General features: G+C 41.6%; 1 long non-coding RNA gene across 1 annotated transcript in view; it reads right to left on the reverse strand.

The window, feature by feature from the left end:
- The window catches only part of LOC124976857 (uncharacterized), a 163,081-nt gene extending 149,391 nt beyond the window's left edge, over positions 1-13,690 (reverse strand). The window contains exon 1 of the long non-coding RNA XR_007107080.1: positions 13,477-13,690. This is a non-coding gene — a long non-coding RNA (uncharacterized LOC124976857). The remainder of the gene's footprint in view (positions 1-13,476) is intronic.
- Between the last annotated feature and the right edge of the window lie 207 nt (positions 13,691-13,897).

Here is a 13,897-nt window from a genome sequence, read left to right on the forward strand (position 1 = left end):
TGTCATACAAGCTAAGGCACAAGCTCCCCAGGAGTTGTGGCACCTGTCCCAGGTGACCTTCACTCTATCCCATATCCAGATAAATAGCTAGGGCAAGTTAGTTCAAGGTGACCATCTGGCCTTGGGAGTCATTGGACCTTCCTGTTTATTATGCCAGTTTCTGGGACCAGCTCCTTTTTACTGTGTGAATGGAGATCCCCACTCTAGCATTATGAGAGGAGGACTGAGCACATGACTCCTGATGCTGGAAAGATGAGATAACCAAGAGATTATTTGGTATTTGTTCTTTTTAGATATACATGATAGTAGTCTGTTTTGATGTATTATACATACCTCGAGTATGAATTCCCATCCTTGTGGTTGTACATGAAGTGGGGTTTCACTGGTCATGTATTTATAATGAACATAAGAAAGCTATGTCTGATTCATTCTACCATCTTTCCTATTCCCATTCCCCCTCCCCTCCCTTCATTTCCCTTTGTCTAATCCAATGAACTTCTATTCTCCCCCCTCCACACACATCTTATTATGTATTAGCATCCGCATATCAGAGAAAACATTTGGCCTTTGATTTTCAGGGATTGACTTATTTCACTTAGCATGATAGTCTCCAGTTCCATCTATTTGCCAGAAATGGCATAATTTTATTCTTCTTTATGACTGAATAATAGTCCATTGTATATACACATTTTCTTTATCCATTTACCTGTTGAAAGGCCCCTAGCCTGGTTCCACAGCTTAACTATTGTGAATTGAGTTGCTGTAAACATTGATGTAGCTGTGTCACTGTACTATGCTGATTTTAAGTACTTTGGGCATATACCAAGGAGTGAGATAACTGGATCAAATGGTGGTTCCATTCCAACTTTTCTGAGGAATCTCCATACTGCTTTCCAGAGTGGTTGCAGCAATTTGCATTCCAACCATCAATGTATGAGTGTAGTACCCTTTTCCACACATCCTCACCAACGTTTATTATTGCTTGTATTCTTGATAATTGCCATTCTGACTGAAGTAAGATGAAATCTCATTGTAGTTTTAAATTGCATTTCTCTAATTGCTAGAAATGTTGAACATTTTTTCATATATTTGTTGACCCATTATATTTCTTCTTCTGTGAAGGGTTTATTCAGTTCCTTAGTCCATTCATTGATTGGGTTATTTGGTTTTTCGGTGTTAAGTTTATTATTAATGGATACCCATGGTCTTGGGGATGGAGCACACATCATGCCATGCATGGTTATTTGAGGTATGCACTTGGGAACACAGTGAACTACTAAGGTCTGGATGAAGCAGGCTTTGTAGTAACAAGAGGGTGAGGTAACCTTGGTTCTCATGGGAAGATGGGGACCCAAGCGGGTTGTTTGTCCCCAGGACATTATCTGTGGCAGCAGAGTTGGTAGGTCATCTGTGTCTCTCTAGATTTTGCCAGAGAGCAAGGCAGCATATAATATTAATTTTAGGTCTTATGCCACACTTACGCCTCCCAGGTATAACTGTAAATTTAGCTGTGTACATAAAGAAGTGCATTTGGAACAGGTATTTTGAAATTGGAAGCATTCTGAACTCAAGGGGAGAACTATTATCCTTCAAGCTGTTGCTGCAATGCATAAAACCAATATCCTTGCAAAAGATCCATATTTCCTCAGAATCTTGCCTGCACCAGGAAGATAATTTGCCTATAATTCCCAGCACAGCTGAAGCACAAGGGATCAATGGGACACACAATAACCGGACCCATTTCCTTACTGAGCCTGGATGAGCTGAGGGGCAAAAGCAATCAGGCACATCTGAGAGTAAACCTCAAGGAAAATCATAATCCTGAGCACAGAGACTCAAATTCTTTATAGAATCTGCCTCTAAACTTTGTCTTGGTAGAGATCAAAAACTGTGAACACAGAAGTTAGATGATCTTCAGATCTCAACAGGGTAGGGCCTAGAGAAAGCAAGAAAACTATTTTTCTCATAAAATACTGAGGTTTTGTTATTGATCGTGGTGGTTATTCTATTTATTTGTTTGTTTGTTTATCTTTGCAGTGTTGAGGATGGAACCCAGGGCTTTGCACATACTGGGCAAGTGCTCTATCACTGAGCAACATCACCAACCCAGGTACTGAGTCCTGAAATGTGCCCAAAGCAAACCTCTTTCCCTTAGAACAAATCAGAAAGCACTATCCATGTTCCTGCAAGCCTCAGGCCCAATTATCCATCCAGAAGATCAGCCTGCATGCCCAGAATGCAGCACAGTTCTCATTTCTCTGCATTAGGGCAGAACGCTTATCCTTTGATGGATGTAACTCTTGCTGCACTGCTCCAGTTTCACTACATGAGTGTAGAGAATTAATTGATAAAGTATGTGCTGCTATTGCCTTGGATGTCATCGTCCTTCAGTGTGAGAAGTGGCCATGGTAGAGAGACAATTAAAGATAACTGGAAGAAAAACATCACTTCCAGAAGCTAGCACTCTGCCTTAAGCAAATGATCAAAAGAAGGAAATTCAACACTTCTTTCCCATTGGCAGTTAAAAAAGATTTAAAAAAAAAAAAAACACATGTGAAAAGACTGACTACCATATAGGGGAGTAGTTATGGGCTATCATGGGAAAGGAGAGGAAGCTAACAGGGTAAAAAAGAAAGGCAGTTTAACATGGGCCCCAGGGGTTCACTGTGAGCCTCCCCATACTTTTGGTTTTATGAAGGGAAAGTAGTGGATCAGGATCATGAACATCTCTGAGCAGCCTCCAGGGATGACTTAACCAGGAAAGATGGTTTGCAACTGGCTCATACTTACAAAAAAAAAAAAAAAAAAAAAAAAAAAAAAAAAAAAAAAAAAAATTCAGAGTATAAGATTAGAGTAACAAACACATATATTTCTGTCCTAAAAGAGGCAAACTACCAACTTCCAAATGCATGACACAATCTGCATGCTTCCAGTAAAATGGTTTTGAATTTGTACCTTTCTTCCCCATTGCACTCTATCTTGTATGACTCACAGCTTTGAACCAGGACAGGGGTGGATGACCTCATCTGATGAGGCATACTTCCTAGTCATCTGGCCCAGGACTGGGAGTGCTATTGGCCAGTTGTGGACTTCCAGCAGCCTCCCAGAAGGCCTGTCCCCTCTCTCTCTCTCTCTCTCTCTCTCTCTCTCTCTCTCTCTCTCTCTCTCTCTCTCTCTCTCTTTCCACAAGGACTAGTTGAACATGACCTAGGGATACTGTCATGAGCAGGGAATCCCACTTTTGCTCACAGGTCAAAGGATGTTCACATGCTCATGAGGAATCTGACCTGGCAGGTCTGGCCCCGCTTAAAGAACTTGCAAAGGACTTCAGAGGAGTCTTGAGATGTCCTGGCCTCACACAGGCTGCCTCAGCAGAGGCCAGAATGCCCTTTCAGAAAGAAGTCTTTACTAATTCAGAGCAGTGGCAGTGCTTTCCTGTAAGTGAGATGCCTTCCAAGGTGAAGGCCCTGAGTTAGGACCATCGGCCAAGGGGCAGCAGGCCTTCCTGAGTAGAGTGACAGGAGGCTTCAGAAGGGTCCAGGGCAGAAGTAGAAAGGCAGGCAGGACATGTAAACTTCCAAATGCCTGAGAGCTCTGTGATCAGCAGGTTAGAGGTGGAGTGAGGCCCCAGAGTGACAGGTCAGGAGTGTATTACAGCAACACCTGCAGGATTGCTGCCTCTGCAGGGGAAGTCAATCTGCAGAGGAGTAGGGTGACCTGAACAAAGATACAGGGGAGCAACTTGATGGCTCAAACTCTGTCCCCTGGACAAAGATGATGTGGGGAAGCAACTTGATGATGCAGACTCTTTCCCTGTGGGTCTAAGTGACAGGTACTGGCTGACATCCCTGAGAACTGCAGGGAGAGAGGAAGAGGAGAAGAGGGAGAGGAGGAGGAGAGATGGGAAGAAGGGAAGGGAAAGGGAGGAGGTGGAGCATGCCTGGGGAGCACACCGATGTGTGTGTGAGGTGTGCGTTGGATGCACTCGGTGTCCAAACAAACTGTCATGCAGCCCCTGATAACAGTGGGGGGACTCAGAAAGGCTGACCTGGCAGGAGAGGCAGTCTGTGTACCTCTCATGCTGGACTGAAAAGGGTCTCTGGAAGGTAGGCTTAAAAGAAAGGGAGCTTTGAAGACCACACTACCTCACTACCTCAGAAAGAGAAGAGGAGGCAGTCAGAAACTGAGGGGAAGTCTAGGAGAATATCATGTCATAGAAGCTGACAAAAGAGTGTATTTCAAAGATAAGAGAGACCAACTTGCATAATGGTTGAGATTGGCCAAAAAAGATGAAGCTTTAAAACTCCCATCTGTGTACATCCATGTTCACAGCATCCCTATTCCCATAGCCAAAAGGTGAAAGCAAATCAGTGTCCATCATTAATGAGTGGATAAGTAACATGCAAACTATATACACAAAACATGTTATTCAACATTAAAAAGGAAAGAAACCCTGACATAGATGACCACATGGATAAACCCTGAGAATATTATGCTAAGCAAAATAAGTCCATCACAAAAATAAATATTGTATGATTCCACTTATATGAGGGAACTCGAGGCACCTGCCTCTATGTATTCATAGAGCAGGGAGCAGGGAATATGGAATTATTGTTTAATGGAGAGTGAGTTTCAGTCTTAGAAACTGAAGGAGCTTTGGAAATAAATAGTGGTGACCTTTGCAAAATGAGGTGAATGCACTTGATGCCACTGTTCTGCATATTTAAGTATGTTTAAAATGATAAATCATAAGTTATATATATTTCACCACAATACAAAATATAAAATGAAGCATCCTTTGGATTTACAAATATGAAGGACACTGGTGGCCATAACAAGGGCTAGTTGATGAAGGAGTGATATCAAAATCTGCCTTCAATTAGAAACTCAGGAAAAGATCTCAGTAAGTTCAAGCAGTTCTTCAGGGACCTTTCCCTGTTAAGAGGAGGAACAGCTGGTCCTGTGGGTGACCCCAGTGCAGGCTGAAGTTTTGTTTTCATCAGACTTAAGCAGACAAGCAGAGTCCAGGAGAGGGGCCTGTATGTGGTGTGAGATCCCTGAGAGACTGGAGATCTGGACTCAGGTAAGCCCAGGTGCAGGGAAGGTTGTCTATAGAAGGAAGATAGGAAAGGTCTAATCTGATGGTTCCTATTTTCCACAAAGCAGAAGTCATTGCTTAGAGTGAAAGAAGAGAAAAGTATCCCAGATGTCAGAGGAGAGAGGAGGGCTTCTGAATGCAGAATAAGGAGACAGGACAAGGAGTTAAAGCAGGGAAAATGGTATTGCAGGCACTAGAGTTTCAGGTCCCAGGACATTGACACCAGGTTTTACTGCCCTGTGGAGTCACCTCCCTACTGAGACTGGGCTGCCCAGAAGACACACAGGGGGAAGTGTTCTTGGGGCTGGGATGTGCCAGATGGTCTGAGCCACAACACTGCACATCTTAGGGGTATGGTTAAAATGATGATGAAATCACTCTGGGCTGGATGAAGAAGGCCTATCAGGTGGAGGATCAGTGAAGCAGTGTCCTGATAAAGCTGAGGATGAGATCACGGCAGCGACTGTACATGTCTTCTGGAAGTAAGAAGAGCATAGATCCTAGTGGCATGGTTGTGTCAGAAAATGGACGATCATGATCAAAGATGTGGACTCTCAGTGAGTTGACTGAGCAGAGGAAGAAGAAAGTCACCTAAGAGCAGGAAGATGGGTACAAGAAGGCCTGGGTAGGAGGAAGAGGAAACACTTAGGGTGTCTTAATTTGGTGCATGGGAGACATTGGGGAATGTATGCACAGAGGGATGAAGGGAGCTTTGGTAGAAGCTGGAGTGTGGCATGGATATGTATTTTGTGACTGGGTCAACACAAATAGGTCAGGGTGGAATTACAGATATTTTCAATATGATTTGCATTTATTTTGGGCCAGAAATCCTCATTCCTATCATTGGGATTCTCAATTCCATCTAATGCCAAATGTAACCAGATTGTGATTTGTGCTGATGCCTGCGATCAAGAAAGGAAGCCAAGACTCTGGTGCCAGTGGAGAGCACACAGCTTTGCCTCTAGCCTTAAGCTCTAGATCTGTACAGGGAGGACCAGGCATGAAGGCAAGGCCTGGTGTTTAATTACTGTCTGCTCTGGCAATCTGAAGGCTTTTGGGGTTGGATTTCTGTAACAGGATCTGTGAGTTGAGACTCATTCACTGTGATTTATTTTTTCCTTTAAAGAGTGTTTTAAAACAAGTTTATATGCCTGTTTGATACAAAGATGGGCATTTATAAAAATAATCACACCCTATTTATCCTACTCCAATGCTCATGATATAGAAAGTTTACAAACTTAAGTATAATAGAGAGTTTTAGAAGAGAAAGTGAGCAGGACTATACAGGATGCATGTGCATAAACATGCACTGTGTTTGTGCAGGAGATGCCTGGGAACAAGGCCAGGGAAGAGCAGTCAGACAGGGCAAGTATTCATGGACACCTGGGAAATGAGGACCACTTCTCTCCTGTGTTTAGGGCAATGTCTGCTTGCCTTGCTCATTTTAAGTGCCCTCCATTCATGCCTTTATGCGCAGGAATGTGCTAGCATTTTCTGCATTAACCTTGTCTTTTATTTCTATATGCTGATGCTTTGAAATCTGGGGCCTTGCTGATGAAGGACTGCCCCTCCCAGGGCTACCCAATTCCTAGAGATAGTAAACAACTTGCCTGCAAGCTCACCTTCCATATGCAAACCAAACAAACCAGAGCCAACACCCCTACCACCTCCTTTGTCTTATTTGGCTCTCACATTCAGACCCATTTTCCACCTGCCCTAACGAACAATCCAGATCCAAGTACCAGAAACCCAAGGACAGCCCCTGTGTCCCAGAGTCTGCTAAATTGTTCAAACTAGCCAGTCCCAAACCTACTTGCCCTGCCCTTCCCATTGCTTTCCACAGAAACCACAAGAAAGGTGCATGCCCAAGATTCCCCTTCTCCTTTTGCCTCCTGATCCCAATACTTCCTTACATTGCTCTGAGTGGTGTGGATATACTGACTGAGGTTTTCTGGGGTCATCTCATCCTCATCCTCTGCACTCAGAGAGTAGGCTACTGATGTGACACTTGGAATGTCTCCTGATTTTTGGTTAGTCAGCTGTCCACATGTGTTTCTTGCCCACGTGGCAAATTGAGTCTGAGGTTGGCTAGTGTGGGTAAAATAGGGCTTTACAGCCAAAGTGCTCTTGGTTCGAATTCATCCTTCCATGGGTGACTCATGTAAATTCTCTGGGATTCCTCATGAAGAAAGCAGTGGTATGCATGTCACAGGTCTCTTGGGATGGAGAAACTATTGAGCCTGACATGTTCAATAAAGGACAGCTGCTCCACTGTGGTTATGACTACCATGCACAGCCTGTGTTGCCTGGAACATTGGGTGTTTATGCTTTTTTTTTTAAGTTGTGTATTTGCATTTATTTATTTCTTTTTTTTCTATCTTATTTATTTATTTTTTATTTTTTTACAGACTGCACCTTGATTCACCATACACAAATGGGGTACATCATTTCGTCTCCATGGTTGTACGTGATGTAGATTCATACCATTTGTGCAATCATACATGTACATAGGGCAATGATGTCTGTCTCATTCCACCATCTTTCATACCCCTCCTCCCTTTCATTTCCTTCTACACATCCAAAGTTCCTCCATTCTTCTCTCATTCCTCCCACCCCCACTCTCATTATATATCATTCTCCACTTATCAGGGGAAACATTCGACCTTTGGTTTTTGGGACTTGACTTATTTCACTTAGCATGATATTCTTCAATTCCATCCATTTATTTGCAAATGCCACAATATTATTCTTCTTTATGGTTGAAAAATATTCCAATGTGTATATATGCCACAGTTTCTTTATCTATTCATCTGCTGAAGGTCATCTAGGTTGGTTCCACAATCTAGCTATTGTGAACTGAGCACTATAAACACTGATGTGGCTGTGTTACTGCAGTATGCTGATTTTAAGTCCTTTGGGCATAAACCAAGGAGTGGGATAACTGGGTCTAAAGGTGGTTCCATTCCAAGTTTTCTGACGATTCTCCACAATGCTTTCCAAAGTGGCTGCACCAATTTGCAACTCCACCAGCAATGTAAAAGTGCCTTTTCCCCCACATCCACGCCAACATCTATTATTGTCTGTGTTTACTCTCAATGACAGTGGTTATCAGCTGTTTTCTGATTTGGGAAGGGAAAGGAAATTTGTTGACCTTTCTCAAACTCCTGTGCTTTTACAGCCTCCTCCCTGAGCCCTGGAATGTCTGCTGCTCTGAATAGAGTTGGGTGAAAACGACTGACATGTGACCCTGAGGCCATGGTAACAATACCTAGACTGCACATGTTCCATGCTCCTCTGTTTATTTCACTAGCAATATATGCCCAACTGAGAGAGGAATAAGACTTGCAAAACAGTCATTCCTTGGCATCCATGGGGGTTGGTTCCAGATAGTAAAATACACAGATGCTCAAGTCCTTTATATTAAACAGTGTAGTATTTGCATATAACCTATGCACATCTTCCCCATTTAAATGTTCATCAAATGACTTACGGTACCTCATACAATGTAAATAAATACTATGTAAGGAGTTGTTCTATATTGTTTAAAGAATCATATGAGGAAAAAAGTCCACACATGTTCAGTACAGACACAATTTTTTTAAAAGTATTTTTGATCAGGAATTGTTTGAATCTGCAATTGTTTGAATCCAAGCATGTGGAACCCATGGATGTGGCGGGCCAATTGTTACAAATATTTATAGTTTTATGTTTTAATAAGCTTTGTCTGACTCTTTATTGAAAGAACTGAACTCTGTTTGTGAACTTTGGATTGTGTAGAAGGAAATAAGAGGGAGGAGGGGTATGAAAGATGGTGGAAAGAACTGAACTCAGTTTGTGTTCTCTCATTTTGCCTCAGACACATCACACTCATGGATTGTCCCCAGTTTCATCAGGCACAAGGACACTCTGAGTTCTGAGCTCTTACTTAATTGTATAAAGATGCTATTCCTCTTCAAATTATCCTACAAATATATTAATAAAAACTCCATTTGGATTTCTTGAGAAACTGGAAACACACTAAACTGATGTGGAAGAATAAATATCCCTGCAAAGTCAAGTAAAATTTGAAAATGCAATTGTATAGGGTGCAAATAAAGTATTATGATGCTAATTTTTCAATATTAAACTTTTGTTTCTGTTTCGGATTCTAACTATCTGTGTCTACATTTAAAAAATCATCTTAGATTCAAAAAGAAACCTTTTGCATAATAATAGAGCATATTAATGCCAGGCGCCTTTCAGATCTCCCTGAGAAACAGTTTTATTTGTCTTCAGGAAGAAGATTTGTAGTTTGAGCCCAATGAAAAAGTGGCATATAAACACAATATTGCCATTTTAGGTGTGAGGAGACATGAAGCATCTACCGCCCCTGTTTTATGTTCAGTTTTGAAATGTCACACAATTAATCCTCACAAGGTATTTCATTATACCTGTTCTTAAAGAAAGACAGAGATGCAGGAGGTACTGCCAATGATTTCACAAAAGACAGCTGGAGGTTATTTATCAGAGCTGGAGCGCTGAAACCAGAGTCTAGACGAAAGTTCTGTGGTCTAAGAGCATGCTTCCTTCTCCTAAGAGAATCAGCATGCAAACAAAAAAAGGAACCCTATTATTTCCCTCCCTTTATGCAGAGTTGTTTTTAAAATGCATCCACCATTGTATGTATCAAATTGTGCATGTTTGTGTGTGTGTGTGTGTGTGTGTGTGTGTGTGAATGGGGATCGTTCCTCCTGTCATTCATCTGCCTTCATCCCAGGTGGCATCAGCAGAGGTGGCAGAATAGAGAGCCAGAGAGAGGAGGACATGGAGACTCATCCAAGGTCCACTTATCCCATTCCTTATACTTGAGCCTCTAAGTGTAGATGGAAATGAATCAATTCATTTCAACTACTGATTCTGAAGATCTAACCCAGAGGCACTGTATAGAATGGACTCCATAGCCTCATAACATAATACAAAATGTTTAGATGCCAATGAAAAACCACTCATCATTCTAAGAACTATGTATCAGTCACCAATTACAGGCATTCCTTGAGAACTTGCACATGCTAATGGATGTAAATAGATGTCAAACTTGGTTCCTCTAAACCTGGGCCTTGTAAGTAAAATGGTTACTTGCAAGACCTGGCAGAAAATGATGTGTGCCCTACCTTAGGAATTCAGATCTTTGGGAGGTTCAAAGAACATCACAGTCATGGTTCTAAATGTGTGATCATCATAGCTGTCAGGAACTACTGATTCCCGAGACCCAGCCCACAGGCACTAAAAGAGAGTATGTGGACGGGACTCCATGGTTTTGAAACATCATTGTTTTAATCAGCTCTTTCACTCCTGGGACCAAAAGATCTGAAAAGAACACTTTTAGAGGAGAAAAAGTTCATTTGATGCTCATGGTTTCAGAGGTCTCATTCTATAGATGGCTGGCTCCACTGCTCTGGGCCTAAGGTGAGGCAGAACATCATGGCAGAAGACTGGGGCAGAGGAAAACAGCTCTAGACATGGCACCAGGAAGCAGAGACTAAGCTCAGCTCACAAAATATGTAACCTGAAGGCATACCACCCCCAATGATCCCCCTCCTCCAGTCATACTCTACCTGCCTACAGTTATCACCCTATTAGGGGATTAATGCACTGATTAGGTTAAAACTCTCATAACCCATCCTTTTACCTCTAAATTTTCTTGTATTGTCTTTGAGTTTTTCAGGGACAACTCATGTCTAAGCCATAACCATACCAAATGTCTAGATTTAAGTCAAAAAAATCACTTATGAAACTAAGAACCAGGAGAGTCTCAAACTGAATGATAAGTGACCATCAATAAATATTCACATTGAGATGACAGAGATGTTAGAATGATCTGATAAGAGGAAAATGCAGACTCATAATCCAATGAATAATTAAAATATGCTTGAAAGAAAAGAAAAAAAAAAAAGAAAAGAAAAGAAAACAGCCTCAACAAAGAAAAAGAAGATGTAAGAAAGAACCAAGTGGAAATTTTAGAATCAAAAAACACAGTAACCTAAATGAGAAGCTTGGTGAATTAGTTTAACAGCACATAGAAGAGACAGAGGGAAAAAACAGAGAACTTGAATACAGAACAATGGGATTGAGGTAGGATAGAAGAAATAGGGATAGGTAGAAAGGAGACAAAGGGGAAGAAGGAGGAGTTGACTGTAACTTTAAATCTGTAAGTTCCTTGAATGCCCTCCCTCCCCTTTGCCCCTCAATCTATTTTCTACCAAGTCTAAATTCTTAAAAGGTCCAACAAATCTTAGAATACTCCAAACCCAGTTAATTATTGCCTACATACTTTGTTAGCAGTTTTAGAATGATTAAAAGTTATCATTAGAAACCCATGATATGGGTGCAGTTTAGCACAATCTATTAACTAGATAATGTCAACCTGAAATTCTTAAGAAACACATGGTCTCCAATGACACTGTGTTAGTTAGATGTAAAGGGGGGCAGTTTTGGTTCGTCGATGACTCCCAGAAAAGACGCTCCGCAGATACAGGTCTCTGCTCCGCAGATACAGGTCTCACACGAGGAACTTTTATTCAAGCGGACAAAACGTGTCCGCTCGGGGGAAAGGGGAAAGGGAAAAGAGGAAGAAGATGGTGCACGGTTCTTTGTATTGGAATTTCTCGGGCTGGGAGGAACCAATCATGGAGGAGAATTATTATAGACTGACTGCTGGACCAATGACATATTGGAACGTAATGTGGGAGGCAGGAAGGGTACGGCAACGTAAGCCGGAAATTCCTATAACGGGAAAGGCGGGCTTAACAGCAGATTGACAGGTGATGCCTGTAGCGGGAGAGGAAAAGGTGGCTTTATACCTAACACACTGAGTGTGTGTAAAGGGAATTCATTTTCAACTGGCAAGGACTCTATGTCCTGGCACCTGATGGGACCTGGTCATTGACACTACCACAGCAGGGGTATTGGGCACTTGACTGCACCCTGTTGAAGCAGAAGGCCCTCTGCCCACAGGCTCCTGCTGGTTGGGTTGGGGAAGGAGGGCCAGAGTCTGTCTGCCGTGTTTAGCTGGAACAGAGCATTCATTGTCTAAACATTTTCTGTTTTGTAAGACTGCCTTTTTCCTAGTCCTTTGACTACAGAGAGTAGGATGTTTTGTTTTCATTTTCGTTTTATAATGTATTTTTTTGGTCTGTTTCCTCTTGAATGCAGTCTTAGATACAAGAGGTAAAAAGGATACCCAGGGAATGCCTTATCTTCTTGTTTGTTGACATCCCTAACTCCTTTTCCTTCTCTTTACCTTTTACAGTCTTCTCCCCTGAGTTTCACTTAGCATGAAGAATAGGGGAAAAGATGTCTACCCCATTTACTTGGAAATGGAACTTAAAATACTTTGAAAAATTTCAGGTCCCCTATGATGAAGATTAAAACTCTCAAACTTCCCTAGAATTTCAGATGGAAATCCCTTTAGTGGGATTATTTGTTCTTTCTCCTATCCTCATGGAGAGTTTTTGCCCACCACCAAGAACTCTTCGTGATTTTAATTTATGACAGAAAAACAACAGATCATGTTACCTAATTTTGAACACAAATTCATCTTAATCTAATAATGAAAGTGAAAGTTAAATTATGCATATATTCCTGGAAATACTTATATAAGTTCTTAGGGATACCAGGAGGACATGCCTCTTTTCTACGCTTTGAAAACAATCATTCTTAAGAATTTCCATTCCTTTCAAAATTCAAGGCTTTATTTACAGAATTGATCATGACTTGCCCTTATCTTGACAGCACCAAGAGAATCTCAATCAAGAACAGATAATTCTTAGACTGCAAATGACAAGTAGGAGAAAACGTGTGATATCAATTTCCCTTGAATTCAAACCAATACATCATTTTAGGGTGACTCATCTTTAATAATCAATGCTTTTTTCTGTCTCTTTAAGTCTGACTTCATGATTTTAAAAGTTTCATATATACAGTGACCTCATCCAGGATCATGGCTTAGTCAGGGAAGCATTGTTACCATACTCATTAGATAGAGAACATGTCCACCCCCCAGATAATAGGAGCTGTATGACCTCATAGCAGCATTGAGGAGAGAACAGACTGAGTCACATTTTTTTCCATGTTTTTCAACCACGCTTAGCTCTTTCAACCACATATACTTCCTTCTACTGTATACGTAAATCCATGTTGAAACTACTTCCTTCCCAGATGTCCATACATAACAGTGGATCTCAACTGAGAACAATTTTGCAACCCTAGGGCACCTTTGGCAATGTCTAGAGATGTTTTTGGTTTTCAAGCTGGGAGCATGCTCCTGTCATCTAGAGGGTGGGTCAGTGCCAAAAATCTTACCCTGACATGCACAGACAGGTCCCACCACAAAGACATACCTGATCCAAAATGGCAACAGGTCAAGGTCCAGACATTCTGTTATTTCGTAAATCTTCAGGAAACTGTTCAGGAGGATTGCCTGGGGTACATGGATACATGGTACACACCATTCAGCAACAGTTCTCAAACGATTTTTCTGTAACACTGGTTCTCAGCTTCTAAAAGTGGAGACAGCATAGCCAGCCAAGTTGGGAAACCCTCCTAAATGTGTTTCGTCCTGGAGATGTGCAAAGTTTGTGAGCAATAAGCAAACTTAAAATAAAAGCATTTTATATTTTACACGTGTTCTTGCCCCAAATAATGTGTCCATTGAATTCCCTAACTCCCTGTCTTCTTTTGTTCTGTGTAACACAAATTAGCATCTGAATGACCTTCAGGAAGTGCTTCAACTACAGATTTCTTAAAGGAGTATCCATTATC

This window comes from Sciurus carolinensis, chromosome 2 (assembly GCF_902686445.1).
Source record: "Sciurus carolinensis chromosome 2, mSciCar1.2, whole genome shotgun sequence".
In the NCBI taxonomy this organism is placed as follows: Eukaryota; Metazoa; Chordata; class Mammalia; order Rodentia; family Sciuridae; genus Sciurus; species Sciurus carolinensis.